This window comes from Anguilla rostrata, chromosome 2, assembly GCF_018555375.3.
Source record: "Anguilla rostrata isolate EN2019 chromosome 2, ASM1855537v3, whole genome shotgun sequence".
NCBI classification, from domain to species: Eukaryota; Metazoa; Chordata; class Actinopteri; order Anguilliformes; family Anguillidae; genus Anguilla; species Anguilla rostrata.
Window position 1 is genome coordinate 20621774 of NC_057934.1, and position 24069 is coordinate 20645842.

Below are 24069 nucleotides of genomic sequence, written 5' to 3' on the forward strand. Positions count from 1 at the left end.
TAAAAACTGCTCAAAAGTTTGGAGACACTGTGATGAACATTGATATGGAAATAGATTTTTTTTTTTATTACCGGTATCGCTTTGTTGGGATTGGGAACAAGAAATTGGATGACAGATGGGATGGCAAGGCTTTCTACTAGGGTGGTGGCTGGCACCTGTCACCACCCCCAGGCATTCCCATGACTCACTCACACACAAACACTCTCTTACACACATAAACAGGCAGACACACACACACACAAACACACACATATGCATATGGACAAGCACAGACACACTTTCTCTGCCATGCCTACATGTACACAAACACAGGGGCCTAACACAAATATTTCTTCTTCAATCATTTGTTTTCTCTGTTTTATTCCTAAGAGTGACAGTATTACACTTCCAGTAGTAACATACACTAAAACACCTTAAGTATTTCAACAGCATATTGTGCTACAGTAAATGGTAGTGCTCTAAATCTATCAGGTCAACAATGATACATGCAAGTATTATGAGTTTGAAATTTATTATATATGGTGTGTGTGCATGTGTGAGAGAGTGAGAAAGAGAGAGAGAGAGAGAGAAACAAACAAACAGCATACACATGCACAAGCCTACATGCAGGCATTCACACCCACACACACAGACACCTAACATCACATACGGTAATTTTTGTTGGATTATTATTATTATTATTATTATTATCTTTTTTATTTTCTTAATCTACGAGCCATAGTGTAACCTTTTTTGGCAAAACAAATGCATTCTATTTGTCATGCCAATAAAGCACTTCGAAATTTGAGAGAGAGAGAGAGAGAGAGAGAGAGAGAGAGAGAGAGACAAACCAAAAGTGGTTTAAGTGAAGGGTCTTAGGTGCCTTAACATTTGTCTGCATGCCTCCTAAAGGCATCCCTCATTTTCTCTCAGTTCACTGACTCAGTCCTCTCTGCCTCAAATGGAACGATCAGGTCAGAAAAAGGACACATGATTAAACCAGTCACAGCATCAACACTGTCTCTTTAAAAACCCTATCCAGGCAGATTAGCTATTGACTAAGTTAGCTAACATCAGCAGACTAAAAATCATGCAGTTGCTAATAATTAGCTAGCAACTGAAGAAAACACAGCTGTGTGAATTCACTAATCTGCATGGCTTTTCATACAATTTTTTGAGCGACTTTGATTGGCTCATTAAAGTCACTGAAAACTCATACCCCAAATCCAAAGCGTGGTTGTGTTGCCGTATGCTTCACTTTGTTTTTTCAAGTGTTCTCAATCACTGGAAAACATGTCTTCAAATTCCCAGGTTTTCTGGAACCTTGTTAACCCCTAGTTAGTGAAACACCTGACTGAAAGGGTGGTAGCTACTATAAAGCTAATTTTATTAGCTTTATTTTATTTTAACTATATAACCAGCTATTAAGCTCAGAGGCGTCACCACCATCAGAGGTGGGTGACACCGAAATGACTGGCCAAAATTTATTTGCGCAGTGTTTTGTATAGCGGCGGGTTGAAACAGCTCATTTTTCCGCTGAAGTTTACTGCTGGTTGATTTAATTAGTGGTATGAATGTGACAAGAAGTGATTTGTCTTTGAATGCATAACACGCAATTCCTTCCCCCCCTCGTCGACAACATCGGGTGACACTAACGGTCGACCGCAGCAGGTGTCACCAACCCTAGTGACGCCACTGATTAAGATCACAAGTTATCTTACAAAGGAAACCAAAAGTTGATTGAATGTGTATTTAGTTAGATTTTTCTTTCTTTTTTTTTTTTTTGTATATTTGCTGTGATTGGTCATATTCACCACTCTATTGAAGTCCCTAAATGTGTGCCTCATTTCCATTTCATCATAATGTGCATTGCCGATCAATGTATAACCCTCTGTTATTGAGGTAACATCTTGGACTATTCTAGTACTGAAGCCAAATTGATTGTGGAAGGACTTGAAGTAATTCACCAAAATATGTTCTGTGCCACATTTAGAAGAATAGTTTTGTTTCATATAATCCAACATCATCATAAATAAATATTGCTAAAAATATATATCTGAAAGACCAAAAATTGCCAGGGCACTGGTGCCTTACTACAAGAAGGTCCTGGGAACTAATTCTGGCCGAGGCCTTTCTGTGTGGAGTCTGCATGTTCTCCCTGTGACCATGTGGGTTTGCCCCGGGTTTCCTCCCACAATCCAAAAACATGCAGGTAAGGTTAATTGGAGAGTCTAAAGTGCCACTAGGTATGAGTGTGTGAATGAATGGTGTGTGCCCTGCAATGGATTTGTGTGTCAGGACTCGTGGGGGGTACGGACTCAAAAGCAGAGGGAAAAAAAACACAAATCCAAAATGGGAGGGGAACTTTACTGACAAAAAGGCAAACAAACAGGGAACAGAAAAGGCCACGATGGGCAAAAACACAAACTCAAAAAATATCTAAATAAAACAGAAAACAAGAGGAACTCACAAACACGGGCAGGGCAGAACACGGTCAGGGCAGAACACAGGCAGGCAGAGCACAAGGGCATTTCAAACAAACACAAGTCAGGAACAAACACAAGGAACCAGCACCCGAGTCAAGGGAACAAAGAACTTAAATAGACAGGGGGTAACAAGACACAGGTGAACTCAAAAAACAATCAAACCAAAAAAGGAGGGGATAACAAGACACAGGTGGGAACAATGATAGAATCACGAGACAATTGGAAACAATCATACAATTAACAGGGGGGAGCAGGACACAAAACAAAAGTGCCGCCATCTGGCGGCCCAACAAGGGAAACACACACAGGAAAACACAGAACCATGACATTGTGACGATAACGCATGTGTTCCTGCCTCTCAGCCGACGCATGCTAGGATCCAGCACCCCCACGACCCCCCAGATCATTAATAAGTGGGTTAGATAAAGGATAGATGGACATTTAGATCACCATTACATCATAAGGAAAGGTAAGTGATATTCATCCAATAATGACCATATACAAATAGTAGGTTGTCCATCAGGTAATATTACTTGTGTAAGGGCTTATTGACCATTTCATTTCTATATTTGGATGTATTTGTGCCCATGGAAATTGTACATGGCTTTATAGCACCATTTTGTCTCGTTCCTGATAGCTTCATTCAGATTTATGTAGCTTTTCTTTTTTTTTTTTTTAGCAATAGAAGACGTTGCTTGATTCCCAGATGTCACACGGTTGGATAAAACACCCGGAGGACTGTCAGCCAATCAGAGACTAGGGTTTTTTCATCACTGTTCCCAACTGTCTGTGGAGATTTGGAAGGTCAGATGAGCCATCGCATCACGCCCCAAATGGCACAATGTAAATCACTAAGAAGAAATACATGGCATATTTAGTCTGAGTGATGAAAGATTGGCCAGCCAGTGAATAAACCACAACTGGTCACCTACCAGACACGTCTAAAAGCAATGAAAAAAAAAAGTCTGTTTATTGAGTTAAATCAGCTGGACACAGATCTGATTTAACAGAGCCTGGCTTCATAGGCAATACAGTCTTGCTGTTCTTGTAGCAACTGGCTGTTGAGCCATCAGAGGAAAATGATTCTCTTCATCTTTTTCTTGTCTGTGTGAGCCCGGTGGTTTTGCTCACAAAAGCAAGTTGTTTACAGCTAGTAATCTACCAACACAAACTGCCACAGTCATTTTCCCCAGTGGGAGCCAATACAATGGCTGTGGGTCTCCAGTTTCCCATGAGTCACTGCAGCGGTGGCAGCTCCCACTGGGATCCCTTTACTTTTACCTTAGCTGGCGTTTCAGGCAGGGCCGGCTCGTCTCAATTATGACTTAATTAAACAATTACTACGTGAATGCCAGCAGTTCCATTGTATGGATGTCAATTGAACATTGCCAACTTGAAAGAGACAGCTGATTTCACTGGATATAAAATAGAGGGACTTTTTTAAAAAGAAAAAAAAAGGTGCTGAAATTATCTTGACATTTCTGTTGGCATGCTGTAGTTGAGTGCACCGATGAGAAAGTTTCCGAGACTTGTCTGTTCTCGGTTAATAGCACAGAACAGCATGTTGATGCTGTACCATTGGGGATTGTGAGCAAAGGTGAAACATTTTGATGCTAAGGCATATTATTAGGCAGAGTATTGAAAAAGCATGTTACTGCTGCCGTGAAAGGACTCAAGGACTTAGACAGGGAACAGAGAATTTCACATAAATATTAAATCAACTGTCTATCAGAATGTCAGCTGGCACATAAACCACAGAATTCATGTTTCACAATCTCCTGTCCCCTACACAAGTAGGCTGAAATTGACTGACATGTTGAAATGATAAATTGCCACATCTGACATTTTTAGTCATCATTATGGTTAGGGCCATATATCATTATTGCATGGCCAATCTCCCCTTAAGCTTTATGTCGATCGTAAGTTGTACTGTTCCTGAGAAAGAGACGTGCCGTAAATTGTCCCTTTGGGCAGTGAAATTTGCAGGGCTGTCATTACTTCGCCTGGATGTGGATTAGAGCTCGGTCTCTTGACAGGACCTGCCATGCTTGGAACATGACAGAGTTAATTTGACACTATGATGGACGGCTTTGATAAAGCCTTATACATGAAGCAAGGTGCTCCTTTGATCATGAAACCTGAAGGGAAAGCAAGAGTGGCATTATTGACTTCTGGACTCGCTGTTATAAGGAAGGGAACATCACAGTAGTGCTATGTTGTTCTTTAATGTATTTCTTTTTACATTATATTACTATGTCAACCCATGCAGCAATCACAATAAGTTCTGTGAGTTGTGCCCTACCTGAAAATCTACAAGATGTCAGAAAACATACTGGAGCGATTCTGTTAGCAAACCACTCTCAATTTTTTTTTTTCTTTTTAATTTTTTCAATTTTTACATTTGTCTTTACAATTCTCATATGATTGAAAACTGGTTAAAACATTAAATGTTCCTTTAGCAATATGATAACAGACATCATATATTTAAGCAACATAAAACAACATATCCCATTATCAAATGCAATACATTTTTAAAAATTGCATCAGCTCATGATAAAATATAAATGAGAAGATCCAATTCCTTACTGGGATACTTTCTAGCAAACTATACTTCATATCTGTCTCAAAACCAATGTGTTCTGCACCTGCTCTATTGCAAGAGGCAGCTTCCACTTCATGTATCCACCATCACTGAAAGAATCCTAACCCTAACATAGACTTGAACTTTAAAAGGTTCAAGTTTGCTTCACTTAATCTGGTGTTGAGACCATTCACTTCTACTTTCTTAATTTGTTGGTGCAATCCCCTAGTGGCCATAATGCCAGCATCATGAGATTGCTCAACTCAGACCTTCAGTGCTCCTGCTACAAAACTATGAGCTGAAAATACAAACCCCGTGTTCTAGCTTTATTGGCAGACAATTCAGGACAACAATGCTGAAGACGGATTTTTTAAGTGCCACCATTGTCGTGCCTGTCCTCCATTTACCAATCCTACCTTTGGTTTTACATGTGAAGATGTTCTTTTCAAGGTTCAGTGGTCATTTATTGTCTTCAATAATCCATTTGTGAAATATGTTGTTTACAGTGTTGTCGCCCTTTTTAGTACAACCTGGCTTGATTGGGAATTAATTTATCCAGTGGGTGACCGTATAAGCTTTCTAACAATGAATAATATGTCTAATTTTACTTTTAGAATAGTGTTTTATAGCCCAGCGTAACCGAACGTTGTGAATCATCATCGCCTCCTTACGTATTCACTCTGTGCACTCTTTGCACCCGGCAAAACGTTATCAATGATTTTCATAATTTCTTTGAAAATATTATTCTTCTTAGGAACTTCTGAGCATGGCTAAGGCATATGTTTGCTGATAGACTCAGCTGATACTGTTTTCTGGACAAAGTCTGTATCTCTGGACAGAACACACTGACCCCTGAAAATATTCCATCCACCACACCCCATGCGGTGAGTTGCATGCATGACAGATGGATGACTACGTTGCATGCATGATTACGTATCCTACAAAAATTCTGAAAATGATGGTGAGGAAAATAAATTGGGCTGGAGAAAAAAGGCTCAAGTCAAGGCAACGCAGTATGAGAGGACGACAAGTCAGAGGCCCAGTCTCAATGGTGCGGAGCCACGCGTATGACGTTGACTGACAGTCCATTACTGATGCCCATTACTTTAAGGGGGACTCAGTGAGTACTGAACTGAATGAAGCTGACATTTGCTTCTGTGGCTTCTGTGCAGAAGCTTGGCCAAATGGATCTGTTGTGAATCGTCTACCCAGCTTCAACCAGGAACGGGTAGGGCATAGTAAGGGTTAGGCATGTATATGAAAGAGTACTCTGGTCAGTCATTTTCTTAAGTTTGATTGACATATTAATAGTGGTACATTGGGCAGGGGGTGGAAAAAACTATGAAACATCTGGAATATTTCCATATTTTGCATGAGTATGTGTGAGTGTGTGTGTTTGGCTATGTGTGCAGGCATGTGGTTTTGTGTGTGCATGCATACAAATGTGTGCATGTGGAGGCTTGAGAGTTATCATACATATTGTATATAAATGGTTTAATGTTCCATTTCAGTGGTGGGAAGGAATGAGCACCACTCTGAAATGGACACATTACACCCTGTCCCATATATGTTCCATCTATGCCATGCACCACCTTACTATATAAGCAACCACTTTCTACCTCAATCTTGTGATGCTCCCTGTGCCCTTGGGGTTATAATAACAATATAGATGGGAGACTGATCATATTTTTGATGCATATTACATTTATAGATTTTACAGTTAATTACTGGTAAATTCAATTGAAATGACTCACAATCCTCAGAGTTCAAATTGTGAGTTTTCTCAACCCCCCCAGCTGAATATTTCCATAACAAAAAATTAAAAATCTCTCAATGGCGGTGAGAATAAATTTTCCAACACCTTTCACCTCCATTAAAATAGCTCTCTTCTCAACTAAGATCATTGGATTTTTAATCAGTGTGCTGGATTTGCTGCCCATGTTCTGCTTAAAAGAATGCTTAATTAAGGCCCTTAATTGCTAACAGCCCATCAACATTGTGTCAGAAATATCTCTGAAATCTCTATTAACAATAAATAAATAAATAAATAAATAAATAAAAATCTTCTGAGTGTGAACAGAAACTTGAAGCTTTCCCAACCTGTAAAGCAGGTTCCTAATGTCAATACAGTGTCAGGAACACAGCTGACAGATATGGGACAAATAGTTAATATAAACAACATGGAAACCCAAGGCATGACTACAAAAAGAGAGAAACAGCAAAATAGCTTAAAAAAGAAAAAAAAAGAAAAGAAAAAAATGTTTTGTTACAGTATAGGTACATTTTTATGAAGTGTGAAAGAAGTCGCTGTTTCGATGCCCGGAGGCATGTGCTGAACTACAGTTTAGCTGGAATTACATCAGAAAATAGAAAATTTGGAAGAAGTGAGCTGCCCCACCTTTCAAACATCTCTGCAAAGCTCTGGGGCCTTCTCGCTTCCCTGTGAAGATGTGAAAATGAGCTTGGAAAGAAATAAAAGGTTTCAATAAAAAAGGAGCATAAGACTGAAGAAACAACAGCCTATAGAACAAAATATGAAGTAATGACGGTTTCCATAAATAAATCATTTTTCTTCAAATAAAGCATTTCATGCATAACTTCAAGCTTCAGAAAAGACAAGACAGAAGTCTGCTTCATCAGTAGGTCTATGAGGAAGTTCAAAATATTTTTGGAAGCTTTAAACTTCAAATTGCTAGGTACATACATACAGTATGTCCAAGCAAAGTGTATAAGATGTCCTTATGCAATATTGTACATTTATGCTGTTTATTATGCACCTCACCACTTAACTTCTGGATAATTCTAGCATACTCATCCATGTATCCTGGTTGCTGTGTCAGTGTCTCCAGATCCCCATGAATCTCCCTCACACTTTCTCATTAGGAAAGTCTCCCTTCAACAGGAAGGATGTCCAACATCTTCTCGATACAATTTTGGAGCTATTGTAATGCACACAAACACACACAAATACGCACGCACACACACTTGCGCACACACATGTTCACGTAACAACAATGCAAGTTCAAACACTCATACTGCACCCTCACACGCACACACATACTGAATGACCGCATTTTCCACTGTACAGTATAATTGATTTTATTTGTAGTTAAATAAAATGATAGATGTTAAATCTGGTGCAGTGCTTAACTCCCCATAGAAGTACTGAGGCAGCCATATTTCTCCCTCTGTTGGCCAGTAAAGACCAAGATCTTTATCCTAGTAAATTATCATTCTGGACTGTTTCTGGGAGGACAAGGGAGGCCCCTCCCACATGATGGTAACAATGATTCCTTGTTAGGGGTGGTTTAATTATGGTTGTGTGGAGAGGGTTTCTCATTAGGGCTGGTATTGTTACACACAGTGCAGAAATGTATTTTCTGTTGTTCAGAGGCAATTCTCTTGTAATATAGGCAAAGAATTCTCCAAAGATGTTTAAGGTGAGCAAGGCAGACTTTGTGTAAAAGGTTTTTCAGTGAAGGAGACTTTTGGGAACAAAGAGTTAGGTTTAGGGAGCACTTATATGAGTTTATAGAAGAAACATTGTAGATTAGGGAACAGAAAGAACAGAGATTACTCTTTAGGGAACACAAATGTGAGTTTAGGAACAAGGTTTAGGGAGATATTAATGGGAAAGAGTCCACGGAAAACATTTTAGGAAGGAGATACATTTTTTCCTGTAGGGAAGAAAGGTTTTTGGGTGAATAGGACAGGAAGTGAGTGATGGCAACACATGGACACAGGGGGACAAACGAACAATTTAATGAAATTGTTTTAGCACGGGTCTGAGCTGCCTGCCAGCAGGTCCAATGCACCTCTGTTCTCTCTGGGCTTTCGAGGCAGCTGGTCTGACAGTGAAATGAAAACATTCATAAGAATCGGCTTTTGGCCTTTTGTAAATTGTACTGCAGGACAATGAGGGCAATTATGAAATGTGACATTTGAATGTGACTGTGCCCGTGCCGCAGTTTGACGGATGATTAATGGGGGGTGATGCTCTGCGATTGGGAGCGGCAGGCCGGGTGTTCAGCGTTCTGCTCGGCGCTCCTCCGAAGCCCTGCTGTGTTTGCACAGTTAAATCGTTACTTTTCAAAGCTCAACAAATGTCATGGCGCTTCAGCATTTCTAAAGGGGGAAGGCGGAATAAAATAAAATGCTTTATGTCAAATGCTACGGCTGTGTGTGTGTGTGTGTGTGCATGCGTGCATGTATGCGTGCGCTTGTGTATGTTTACGTGGGTGTGTGTGTATGTGTGTGTATGTACAGGGGTTAAATTGGGATTTGGGAGGTGGGTGGAGATCCAGTGGGAGGTGGGTGAAAAAAGGTACAAACCAATGAATGTCTCAGCTCAAAATAGTTGTATCTCTAATGTATTGTGCACATAATTTTAATTAAGGAAAACAATGTTTTAAAAAGAATGTATACTTGATGCAAGCTTTTACATAAAATATTTCAAGTTCATTGAGTGTCATAATTTTTTTTTTACCCACAAAAATAATCGGTCATCCTCCTCTTTTGTCCTCCCTTTCTTCATCCTTTATCCATCTTTCTTAAACTGTCGAATTGAAACAAAATAAAAAACGGTGACTGGTGAGCTGAAAATTGGTGGGGCGCAAAACTTTCCTTTAAACAAATTATTGATCTCAAAACTGTTTTAATTAATTTTCAGTGATTAACAAGCATTGCAAACGATCTGACTAATCAATTGGAAAGGGACACACGGCTTCTTCGCCTTGTGTTAGGGAGATTAAATGATAAATGCGATTTAGAAAATTCCGTTTTAATCACTAAAAAGTGGCGGAATCTTCCCCTGATTTTCCTTGAGTATCAATACAATTAATCCACAAAATAGGCTACTCAATACTATCATATAGCCAGCTCTCCCCAAATAGGCAGTTTTAGCGAGTAGCCTAGGCCTTATAGCCTACATTTATTTTCATTTGCAGTACGAAATTGTGCACATTTTTAATCGACATTACATGCACTTCTTTCTCTGCACTAGTATTCATGGCAAATATCTGCAATGCGTAGATTGTAAACAAAATTGTGCAGGTTTTGTTTTTGCTGGTTATTCTGGAAGCTAACACGGTAGGCTAGATAACAGACTGGTGTATCTTGTTTGTTAAGTGTAGACTACTTGGTGATTAAAACTGATTTTTAACGGATAAATTGAATTTATGATTTAATCCCCCTTACATGGTATGAAGACGCTGTGTGTTAGGCTACTTGCCATTTGATTAGTCCGATCGTTGGCACGCTTGATAATAAAGGAACATTACTAATGAAAACAGGTTGAGACCAATGATTAGTTAAAAGGAAAGTTTTGCGCCCCACCAATTTTCAGCTCACCAGTCGCCACTAAATAAAAGGTTATGTATGTGGGAAATATTCAATCCTAGCTTAGCTGCTGACCAGCAACCTGCTGATTTTACTCAAGCAATAAAAGTTTCCATTAATAATAGCCGGCGTTCGTGGGGGCTGTTTATTCATCTCTCTTTAAAATGTTGCCATAGATGAAATTAAATGTTAATGAAATTACCTACCGCGTCTGCTTCCATATGATCAAGACAATCAACGATATTTTTCTATCTGTGCCTGTCTATATAAACGACTGTTCTTCCTGAGTTTTTTTTTTCTTCTGATTTTTGATTGGTTGAGCGAGTAACTGGTTAGAGGGAACACATGGACTGGAGCCTACGAAATATGGACTGGATTGTCATAGTTATTTGTAAAACTGCCGGTCAAAATTATTTATTTATTTACCAAAGGTGGGTGGACGCCATCCACCCGCGTCCACCCCCAATTTAACCCCTGTGTATGTAAAATGGAATGAAAACATTTCAATTCAAAGGCGAAAGAGAGATTTTAAAACGTTCAGTTTAAATTAAATAAGATGTATTCCTATACAAGAAGGTAGGCCAAGATTCCTCTGCCATCCTTTTAATGGCATGCTGAGAATTATCTGGTGACATTGAAAACTGATCTGGCCACTCTCCACGTCAACCTTGGGTTATATTACAGTTAACTCAAACTTATCAAAAGAACTGCAGAAATTCAGGGATCAATTCATGGTTTAATGAGCATAAACATTGCTTTAAAAATTGGCAATATAAGGCTACATTCTGAACATGGCCACATATAGCCGAAAATATAATAACACCCCATTGTTCAATATCATGCAATGCTTTGATCATGTTTTAAGGCCCCTGTGTAACAGTGCAGTTGAAAAATAAACAGTTGACAAAAAGCAGTGGATCATGAAAATGACGGAATAAAGAAGTGGGAGGCCACTTCAGGATGGGTGACAAATTAAAGGAAAAACCTGAATAAAAGAGTGGAGAAACAAACACTCATTTATTCAGTATGTTGGATGAAACTTCCAATTACCCAAACTTCCAGATGCTTCCAAACAGGTGTACTGTATGATACAGTTAAGCTATTAACATCCTACCATTCTCTGCAGCATGTAATGGTGAGCAGGCCCAGTTGACCCTTGATTTTGGATCAAGATGGCGAGAGGAAAAGATCTAAGTGACTTTGAAAGAGGGTTCATTATTGTGGCATGGGTGGCAGGAACTTTAGTCACAAAGGCAGCTCAACTGGGTAGAGTTTCAATATGAACAGTGATTAAAGTGACATCTGCATTTAGATCTATGGGAAAGACATCATTACATAGGGTTGGAAACTGTAGTCAAAAGTCCACACCATGAGAATGGTACAGACCTGAAAGATTGACCCCTACAGTGAGGCGGTCCGGTGGCTCTGGTATGCTGTGGGGGGGGGGGGGGGGGGGGGGGGAGGGGAGCATTTTCCTGGCATAGTTTGGGTCCACATGTCTCCTTAGAGGAAAGGGTCACTGCAAATCAATACAAAGTTATTCTGAGTGATCACCTGTATCCTGTGATGAAACATTTCTATCTCGATGGGAGGGGTCTCTTTCAGGATGACCCCATCCACCGGCCACAAGTGGTCAGTGAATGGTTTGATGAGTATAAGAATTATATGCTATGGCCTTCGCAGTCAACAGATATCAACCCAATTGAACACCTACACATGGGAGGTTTTGGACTGACGTGTTAGACAGCGCTCTCCTCCCCCATCAAAACACCAAATGAGTAGAATCTATGCCTAGGCGCATTGAAGCTGTTCCAGTGGCTTGTGTTGGCCCCACACCTTACTAAGACACTTTATTTTGTTTTCTTTATTTAATTTGTCACCCGTCTGTAGCCTGTAATACCTGTATGTAAATTGTGTGCATTTTCACCAATGGTGAATCCTTTCATTGTATTTTATTAATTGTATTATCACTTTAATACCTGCTAATAATATCAACTGTTTATTCATTGCTAATAAATGATTAGCAAATGGAAAATGTACTGCATTTTTTAATACAGGCTGGCGGACACAGTAAAATGTTCAGTGTTAAATCAACTCTTACAGAGTACATATGGTCCCAACTGGGGACCAACATATGTATTCTCTAATCTTACAGAGATGTCCATGCTTCCTGTCAGATGGGATTAAAGACGTGTGTGGTTTTAATGAAGATGAATAAAATAGCAAATTGGAAAACAAATTAAGGTCACACATTTTCTTTCCTCTGTTTCCCCTGTGGTTAGGCAGACAGCTGTGGATGAGCCTGAAATGAAGCCCAGGACCCAATCTGTGAGCAATGAGAATGATGCCGAGTTGCCAGGGAAACAACGGCATGCCAGCTTCCTACACACTAAAATGTCCAGTGTTAATTCAACTCTAACAGAGTTTATATGAGTTTAACGAAATACTGAACATTTTATTCTGTACTCATCACCGGTCAGGCAACACAATTGTCAGCATTATGGGAAAAAGTTTGTAACACACACAGTTCAAAACTGTGTATTAGAAAGTGAGGTGACCAAGGTCTCACAGGAATTGCATTATCCTACTACAGAACTAGTCGGAACGAAATGGAATAATGGCCAAAATCGCTGTCTACAACAAAGCAATGAATACTTTGTGGTAAAATGGAAACTTACCATCCCACTGTAATATCACACAAAAGTATTAGCCAAGAACATGTTTTCTTTTTTTGTGTATGTATTTTGTATTTGGCCTGGAGCACCCTTCTCTTCTTAAAACTCCTGGTTTGTAAGAACCTTGGGTGAACTAATTCTGCATAACAGCTCTCAACTGCAGACATTCACCTGCTGGTAAGAGCACATACATGGTGGCTAGTATTCGCAAATAATTTTATACGCATGGCAGGTTTTATATCCGAGGTGACAGGTGGTTCGTCAGAACCAGGGTACTGTGAAGAAACAACAGTGACACCTCTTTGGATCAGTGCTGCTACACCTGATTAGATGGCATGACAGTCGCTGCCTGTGAGTAAAAAAAGACAGCAGTTCCTGATTAGATTCCACATCTATCCGTCAACGCTGTTAAACTACACCTCAGACATATCTTAGTGAGAATCAACGCACACGGGAGAAGTGGCAGGTGACATCACATTGCAAAATGGTGTCAGCATTCAGATCATATTCAGTTATACACGACCCACCTTTGGGATTTTTTTGGTTAATAGTAGAGAACAAATACTTCTAAGCATATAAGATGTAGCGATTACCCAAATATAGTGATGAAAAAGAATTTGGCCTCATTCAAAATACTTTTCTTAAATTCTTCTAACATCTGGTCCTAATAAAAACACCTATGATAAACCAATGTGGGATTTGTGACACATGCACAGATTTTTTTTTATTTTGAGTATACCCAAGGCGTGTCAGAGGATGGATGTCAATTGTTCATAAATTGAATGTGCGGGGCTGTTCATGTTGATTTGCATTAGGAAGCACCCTAGCAATCCCATAATTTGAACATCTTCCATGTTCAGCGTCATGTGGAAATATCAGCCATTCATCATCCTCTGCAAAATCTGCGCCTCTTTTGTGCAGTCCCTAAAGACACCTCTCTCCCAAAGGCACGATTAGCCAAGTAGTAGAAGTCTGTTGCTGCAATGGAATCCGTTTTAATTCGTTCAACATGAGCTAATAGAATGATGATTTAGCTTGATTAGTTTAATTTTAGTTGTCACTGTATGTGATTGCAGCGAAAAGACAAAATTATGTGAGTGAAACGATTAACACATAATGAATGTCCAAAGTACAGTCAGCAGCATCAGCATTTCTAGTAATACGCTGAGCATAGTTTTGTTTTTCTGTTGAGTGGACTGGGCCACCATGGCGCCATGCATGATGCATGATGCATTTAACCAGTGCACTCGTGATCAGGTTTGATGCTGATAAATTGGGGAGAATAAGAGTGGATGGGCCGGTTTTTGGGAGGGGGGGAGCATGGCTTTATGTAATGGAATTGATCCACTAAGTAACATTTTGATTGTAAGTAAATGCTATGACACATAAGAGGCTTATCAGTATGAACATGATCCCCCCCTCAACCGCCAGCCTTCAATGCTGCACTAGTCAAATAGCTTGTCCAATCGATTTGTTAAGTACAGTGATTTGTGCACAAGAGCAGTGCTTATGAAAAGCCTTCTGTCCTGACATCCTCATTCTGTTATAACCTCCCCATATCCATAGCAACATGCAATCCAGTTGCAGATACTGTATGAGTGTCGCCTCTTGACGATTCCCTGCACTGCCGAATTGTGCTCCTTATAGTTGTAGTTAATTCCTGCCTTTAGAGAGAATTTTAATTGGGGTAGCTTTGCTTATTTGAGAGAGAGAGAGAGAGAGAGAGAGAAGGATTGTTCGGCTCCAATCCAGAGTGGCACAGAATGCACTGTGGTTTGGAGGTGAGGAAAGGTGCACACGGATGAGCATGCTCGCCTGGGGCCAAATTCGTTTGCACGAATCACGACAAATGGTGCCGTGACCTCACAGTCCCTGTTTGATGCATAGTTAATCTCTATTGCATTTCTGCTTTTTATTTTTCAAATTTAAAGACAGGACGGAAATGGCTTGTCTTAATTACCCATAAAACCAAGCTTCCTAAGCACAGGGTCTGGCTCACTGTGGACCCATGGGAGGCACACAAATGAGAAAATAATGAAAATATTCTGTTGTTTTATATCCTGTTTTATTAGTACTTTTTTTTTTTTTCAAGCCTTAATGCCTCACGGCTAAACTCATGCATCGCCGGCATAAGGGCATATATTCACTGCAAACACTTAATTAAGGCCAGACTCTCACAAACAAACACAGTTACACAGGCTTTTGGGAGACCAGCTAATATCTCTGTAACTTTTGAGGCACCATAGAACATCCCACTGTCTTTTAAAATCGCGAATCAGTTATGACTAGGGACATCTGTTTATCCAGTGCATGTGAACCCAAATGATTTCAACTTGCATTACTGTTTATATCACAGTGGGGTCACTATAGGTATTGGACTGTTGCAATCATCTGACTAATTATACAGTTAGTGGTCAATTGTGAGTCTCAGAAAAGCAATTAATTGATGTAATAGGCTACACAAGGTGAAAGGAAGGAATGTTACATAGATGGAGGGCCAAACACAAAAAAACCTCGGAGTGACTGGGTGCAACAGTACCCTCCTAGTACACTGAACATTGGTGGAATCAATTTATTTTGTACAATTTACAATGAATCCATACAAATAAGAATAGACCAGCATTTATAGACCAAAAAAAAAAATCATCAGTTGCAGTTTGAAATAAACAAGCGAGGGAATTGACTGTCTGTGCAGTGAACAGATGAAATCAGAGATTTAGCAGGTGCTAGTATTCCACTTTAAAAAGTGATAAACATGAATTATGTTCAATCTAAATAAGGCTGTAATTAGGTTTGCCAGATGCCCAACTTTTATCCAGAATGTCCTGTTTTCAAATTTGTGCAGGTCCAGTTTGTGGAGCAATTGATTGAAACGATTTACGGTTAGTTTTAAATTTGACTCTTATCAGAATGTGATCCCTTCTGATACTGACAGTTGCAACAGAGGTGCAGTAACAACAAAAAAAAAATAACTTAAAGGATTAACATGGTGGTTGAATGGGACACTTGCCAGCTGTCTTTAGGCAACAACAAAACAAATGTGCATATTTTTTTATTTATTATTATTCAGTCATGAATGTAGTTTGTAACTTATTTTTCTAAGCCTAAATTCCCCACTATAAACTAACTAACCACGCGCGTGGTAATGAGAACTGTCAGTTAGCTATGATTGACAGACCGTGTCCCATTACCATAGCTACCTCTATGATACGCGCTCATCTTGGGAGACTGAATTTTTACAGGCTAGCTAACTTAGTCTATCAAGTATCGATAGCTAAGGACGTTGACTTATATCCAATAATATTTTTTGCTAGCTAGCTAGCCAAGTTAAGATAAAACCACAACTATAACGTCCTTATGAAAGCAAACTAGCTAGCTAACGTTATCAATAACATTACATTATGAAAGCAAACTACATAGCTAGCTAACATTAGCTAGCTATCTTTAAATTAATATAACCAACCAAAGATAGTCTAAGAGTCCTTAAAAGGCACTCTAATAAGTGAACCTAACGTCAAATATTTGCATTGTCTTGCCTGTAAGCCAGCGGCGCAAACTATGGGTCACGAGTTAACCATGGGTCCCCAAATATGATTTAGAATTAGCTATCACAGCAATCTGACTAACAATAGGGAGGGCAAAATGGAGCTTTAGAATGTCGCCAGGAGTGTATGCGTGTGAGCTCGACAATACATTTCTCACAGAAAAGGTAGTTTGCTGCTTTTTCTTTAGCTCATTACAGTGGTGATAGAAGTGACGAGAATTAAGTGGTACTGTGCTGTTAGCCTTTACTGATCGCCGTACAAGGTTAATGTGAAGTAGCTAGCACAATCAGACAGCACTAACCCATAAAAAATGTACTTTGAATGGTACTTGCTCAATCGAACGGTAAAATTGAAAAACATTTGATTATAGTCAGCAGCACCAACATTTTCTTTCACACCCTCAATAAACGGCAAAAGTCCAAGTAGAATACTTAAATTGAACCTTTTAAAGTTATATATTTTCTGAAATGTTATCGATTCCGCTTGGCCACAGTGAGTGAAACTAGGCGATCTGAGCATATAGTTTCTATGTAAATTACATCAGAAGGATTCAGCCTTGTTGTTTGCTACCTAAATTTATTTATGGGGTGTGGAAAGGGGAGTGGTTACTGTACTTGTGATGCAATGAGTCGATAACATTCTCAACCCGTTGAAAATAGGACGATAAATTTAAAATGCATATTTCTCCAAAAATAAAGAATGGACATATTTAATACTTTACTCATCGTGTTTCTTCAAATGCCTTTTGTGCAAATAGCACATAAAACCAAGAAAGTGTTAAAACCACCATGTTACTCCTTTCAGAAATAGTAAATATCTGCAATGTTTATTGGATAAAACACTGTCGGTGAAAAAAGAACAAACTTTGCATGGGTATTTAAACTAGAAACCAATTAGGAAGGTCAGGTTATTTTCTGTTTATTGTCAAAAATGGTACTGTGTGTATGTATGTATGTATGTAGTATTGGTTGAGTTTACAGTAGTTTTGTCATGTTTTAAATATATTGAAAAAATACATTTTTGTCAACGTAGTCATGTCAATAGGGAAGAGTAAAGAAGCCTTTTTCTGCAAATATTGATTTTCTGTGGACTTTATATCATTTAATGGCCTTTAACCAACCATGTGTGAGGTGGGAAACCAAGTTGTATCTCTTCTGTACCCTTCTGTATGTATGTTCTATTTACATTCTATATGTGCTGTAGATGTTACTACCATGCACTCTGGGAACAAATTTTTTTTTTTGGTGCTTAGGAATGTCAGTGAGTAAGCCCTACAAGGCAAACTTGCGCTGATTTGGAACCAAGAGAAAAAAAAATATCTAAATAAGTGTATTTATGTACTTAAGTACTTATAGCATAGTTTGTTTAAGCTATTTAGCTAGTTTTTTGGGAAAGTAAAACTGGGCTATAATAAATGTTTAGGCAATGTATTATTTTAATTCTGATGGAAGAAAATGAGAACAAATTTTTAACAAATTTCTCATATATGAGATTTGCTCAAATGCAATAAATACATTTTAAAAAGACAGCTCAACTCTGTTAACTTCTGATTCGTATATCCTTATCCTCATCTTCCATCACATTGATCATGGGAATGACAGAGCACAGCTCTTAAAGGGACTGAAAAGAGGCCATCTGATTGACTATGAATGAATCCAGCTGCAACACACTCACTGTTAATGTATTCAGAATAATCCAGGCCATTTTCCACCTGTGCCGTGTGCATCGAGCTGTGCGCTCCTCGCCTCTGGTCACGGAAATACCAACATTCACTAGCCACGCCCACTGCTCCTACGCATTGCGCCATTGACTGCACACAAGCGCTGTGCGACACTGATTCTGGAAAGTAGAGTCCTAAAACTTGATTTTTTATTTCATTTGACTTCAGCTGTTGTTATGCAGGTAATGTAATAGCATTTTCAGTGTTACTGCATCTACTTCCCATTGTGTAGGGGGAAAAAGCATGGGAACATTGATCTCAATTATTGTCTGTGTTTAATTAGTGACAATTGATGTGGATTAATGGGGAGTTGCATCAGCGATAATTGACTGATAAGGAGGCTCTCTCGACTTCTTGCAGAGGGATGACAGTATTTCAGGTGAAAAAAACTCAATGTCCTTGTGTCATGGTGCCACAGACTGCATTAGAAATCCTAAGAAATTTTCCAGCAGTCGGGATTCATCCACAGCCTCCTCCTCACCGGAATATTAAAAGGCAGATGGCCTTTCCCTTTAAAAAAGCTTAGATCACACCCTGCTTTTGGGGTCTATCTATCTATCTATCTATCTATCTATCTATCTATCTGTCTGTTTGTCCGTCCATCTATCCATCTATCTATCTATCTATCTATTTTTCTGTCTGTCCATACATCCATCTATATGTTCATTAACTGATGTGCTCATGTACTGTAGCAAAGAGAGGGAAGTTAGGCAGGTAATAGTTGTTTGTTTGGACAGGATTAAGATAGTAGGTGTGGTTGATCTGGTCGAGCACAGTAGGCATGGCTTGGATTGAGGCATGGATAAGATTGATTGGCTAGAGAGAGCAAGTTTGCATGTGGTGGATTGGTTGGGTAATTTTTACTTTCTGAATTAAGTCCTTGAAATTTTACAATGCAGAGCTTTCTTTTTCTACCCACTCATTTCTCTTTGTTGCTAAAAAGGGAAGGGAGGGGGGAGAGCTTGCAGGCACACGGGTTTGCACAAATAAGTGACTATTAAAGTGATTATCTAATTAAATTCAGATTCATGGCTGAGAACCAAGGTCAGAAAGGAAAAGGTGTAAAAACCACAAGCAGTAGGGTTCCTGGTGTGAGCAGCGCGCACAGGAGAGGTGAAACCGTCAGCGGCACAGCGGCGTTCTCCGACAGTGAGGATGGCTCCATTAGGCCCGCAGGCCAGTGTCAGTGCCAGAGCTGATGAAAGAGGAAATGAAGGAATAAAAGTAAAGGAGTGAAGAGCGAGGATCAGGTGGCGTGTCACTGCCTCCGGAGAGAACGGGCACCATATGCCGACACCCCGCGCTCGCTCACTGCACGCACTGTCGCGATCGCACGCATACACTCAGACACGTAGTCTCTCTCTCTCTCTCTCTCTCTCTCTTTCTCTCTCTTTCTCTCTTTCTGTCTCTCTCTCTCTCTCTTTCTGTCTCTCTCTCTCTCGCACACACACGCATACACACGAAATGTATTCCCTCCTCTCTCTCTCTCTCTATCAAACAGATTTTTATCTTTGCGTTCTTTTTTATTGCACTGGAACAATCGTTGTTTCTTATGTAGAGACTCCATCCCCTCGTCCCCCCTGATTCATACGCAGCATGTGTTTTATGCTGCGTTACTGAATATTTACACAACAGTATAAACGCCCATAATGGATGCGGGCCCACAGAGACCGCAGTGAGCACCGTTTATTCAAATGAATCGTCTCCGGGGAGATTTAACATCCCAGCAATTTATGTATGATTTATATTTTGTCTTTAATTCAAATTAAATAATGTACAGTGTCCATACTCTGGCAAGAATGCTGGGGCACTAGAATAAATGAAGCTGTGCATTATGGTGCCAAGGCAGGGCCTCAGTTACTGTGATACAGTACTTTCTCAATGGTTGCATTGCTGGCTGTCTTTAATGTGTGAAACAATAACCAGTAAATTTACCCACATGGCCGCTGAGACCTATTGCTGCTCTAAAGACTACAGTATAGGCATATATTGAACCCTTAAATGCACATAGGCACACTACTGTAACCATATAATATAAATTATATAAGTACATATGACTATATAATGCAAACTATCTTTAAAAAAAATCTTTAAAAAAAAAGTTTTTTATTTAAGCCGCATGTGAATGGTCTTCCTCTCATTCCATTCTGTGTGAGCTTGGCTGTCGTCTGTGATGAGAAGAGAAGCATCTGGTGACACCACGTGTTTCAGAGAACCACAGATGTGTACACTCTCCTGAATTGGCAGCGGGGTTCACGCGTGAACGCAGCTATGGTTGCAGATAACTGAGCATTCTAAATTAGGGTGGGAATTGGATATGTACTGCCCCATGTGGGGTGGCAAATCTGTAAGAAAAAATGTTTTAAAAAATAATAATAAAATAAAATAGCAATCCTCACAGGAGTGGCACGTCACTGGCAGCATAGTACAGGGCCAACTGTCAGAGGGGCAGTGACCGCTCAAGTCAGACTGTCAGACGTGTGTTATTCACTATATTCCTCATACATATCTTATGGTACATTGTGATTTTCAGACTTGCATTTACCTTTACAATAGTTGCTGTATTGTGAATGAAATGCAGTAACAAAAGTAAAGAACAAGTACATATTTACCTGTTTTCTCTACGGAATGTTTGCACAATTGATGACGATGTGGACCTGTTTGCATTAGGCTGTACTCTCCGACCAGCCTCTTCCATTGTAAGACCATTGTTTATGACATGGCCCACAACTGTGGCTCTGATTTCATCAGGGACTCTTATTCTTTGCCTTCTACCTCTTCCTCTATTATGTCTTCCCCTAACACCACAACCACCACACATTCTTTCACCCGTTCTTATTCTTCTTCCACGAGCATGTAGCTGCTGTTCAGGGTTGTGATGTTCCTCCATGTTCAAAAATGGTAGTGATTGTGCTGTGGGCAAGCTCCATATATATGCTTCCGAACTTTATTGGTTGATTGGTAAGATTGTGATTCCTATTTCATTACTATGTCACCTGGCAGGTAATTTGCCAATTTAGCAGACATCACAAACATCCCATGTCAAAGATATTTATGGAATATACATGTACTGTATGTCTGACAGTTTTTTATAATTGAATGGATCATTTTGTATGTGATGGCTCACACAATGAAATAATGTTTAGAAGTTGTGAAGAGTATGAGAATTTCACTGAGAATCAACTCATCAGTTTTGATCAGCAAGCCGTGTGCATGTAGTTATTGTACAAATTGTAGACAATCGCACCTACTCTTTTGCACTCATGTGCGAAAACACATGCAATTTGCTTAAATGAATAAGAAATTTAGATATGGTGTGAACAAGAAACTAATTGTTCAGAGATATTGAACTTATTGTTTTGAAAAAAATAATTCTCATTCGAGAATTGAGCCAAAGAGATTGAGAAAAACTGTAACTACCTTTCCACCTCCCTCCCACCCCCCATTTGCAAAACGATTGGATAGACTTCCAATAATTTATTTCATTGTAATTAAAGCCAAGAGAGGCTATTTTGAGGAAAGCAGTGTCTGAGATTATTAAAAGCAAAACTCATCTTTTTGTATTAATGTAGGTAGAAATTGAAAAAAAAAAGTTCATGCTTTGGTTTGTTATTCAAAAAAATGTTCATATATTAACTGAATTATTCTCTACCTAAAAAAAACACGTGGCCTAAAACTTTTGGCCTGTACTATATATATATATATATATATATATGTGTGTGTGTGTGTATGTGTGTATGTACCTATATTGCAACCTGCATGAGAATGAAATAATCATAGGACTAAGGAAAGAAATATTGCCTGTCAACATGATGGGAGCGAGGTAATGGAAACTGTATGGCCAGGCTTCTTGATCAGTTTGTTGGGTTTATTGTCTTGTTCAGTTTTTATGCCACTGCCCCAGCATGCAATGGCACAGAAAGCAGCAATTGCCAGAACATATAAAGAAGGTTTCTGTTTGCCAACGGACTCTAGCCTTCTCAGGAGGTAGAGTCGACTCTGGCCCTTCCTGTGCAAGGCCTCTGTGTTCCATGTCCATCCTAGTTTATTATCTAGGTGTACTCCAAGTACTTGAATGACTGTGGCCTCTCAATATCCTCTCCTTCAACAGATAGAGGAGTCAGAGATGGAGTGCTCTGATTCAGATTATTAATTAGCAGATAACCAGCACTTCATAAAGCCACTGAACTAAGCCTGTGACATAATTCACTCTGTCTCCCTCTCTTTCTCTCTCTCTCACTCTCTCTCTTCCTCTTGCATTCTAACACACACACACACACACACAAAACAAATGCAAAAAGTAAAATAAATATAGACAAATGATTTTGTGCCATTTTACAGTCATTTGGGTGCTTATCCATTGTACTCCATGCTGGCTCATTCACCCATAAAAGAACAGGAAGTGCTTCACCAAGTGTACAAAATATGTTGAAGTCATTTTTTACATTTACTCAATGTGTCTCATAAGATAAGAAGAAGCATGTCTCTTTCTCTTTCTTTACAACTTTTCTAGGGTTTAGTCGTTGGGCCTGTACTTGCAGGATTTGTTTTTGTATTGTGTTTTCAGGAGGAAAAGATATTCTGGGAGTGCATACTCTGTTAATGTGCCGCCTCATTAACTAGTTCAATAACAATAATTAAAGGACCAATGAGGACAGAAGTCTGAACAGCATTAATAACAATAAAACAACAAACACAATGGTACATTCCAGGCACGGACAAGAACAAAGCAGTTTAACACATTCCCGACACTGACCAAAATAGAGCAATCTGTCTAAGTCACAGATATGTGCCTAACACATCTGAGCACAGTCCAAAGACAGGGCAGCATGACACAGCTGAGACGCAGACCGAAAGAGAGCAGCCTGTCACAGCTGAGGTGCAGATCAAAACAGAGCAGCCTGACACAGCTGAGACACATCAAGCATTCGAACGGCTGCCTGAAAAAAATCTCACTTTGTAAAATGAAATCCTTTTTTGGTCTTTCTCTGTATTTCAACAGAAAAGAAAAACGAGGCCAATTATTTACCGTGGACCTTTGGAGTGTAATGCCCAGACTGCAAACAAATGATATCTAACAGCTGGTCAGGTCAGTTTTAGGACACCAAAACAATGTCTACCTATTGGCTTATAGCTACACTAAATAATTTACATTCAATAGAAATAAACAAGTCAACCACCCATAAATACTATCTCTTTATGTCTGCACATTTGCAACTTAGCCAATCCATCAACTGAGCACTCAATAGATCAATTGATCAATGGAACTATTGTATTTAATTTGTAGATCGTTTCAATTCTAAAGGCAGAATCAGATTTAGATCACTGAGCTGGATGTAGTAGGATGATGTCACCAATCAGGCCACCTCCCCACCCCTGTAACACTCACCTATATATCCACTGTCAGCAGCTTCCACAGCACACGGACACCCAGTGGAACTGTGAATTAGCAGGAAGAAAAAAACTGAGGAGAACACGTGCTGTCAAGTTGCATCCCTCTCTGCATGCCACTTCTGGGATTTCCTTTCTCAATTTTCAAGTGGAAAAAATAAATCTCTCAAAGACTTCCCTTGTCCTCCTTGGAGAGGAAAGGGTAGAGAAAGAGAGCGGGAGAGAGATGTCAAAGAAAATGTGACAGAGCAAGGTGAGAGACAGGGAAAGAGCTGAAAGGCTGAGAGGGAAGGAGAGAGAGCACTGTGGTTCCTGTTACTTCTGGATAACTGCAATAGGCTCATTTAATGAAAGT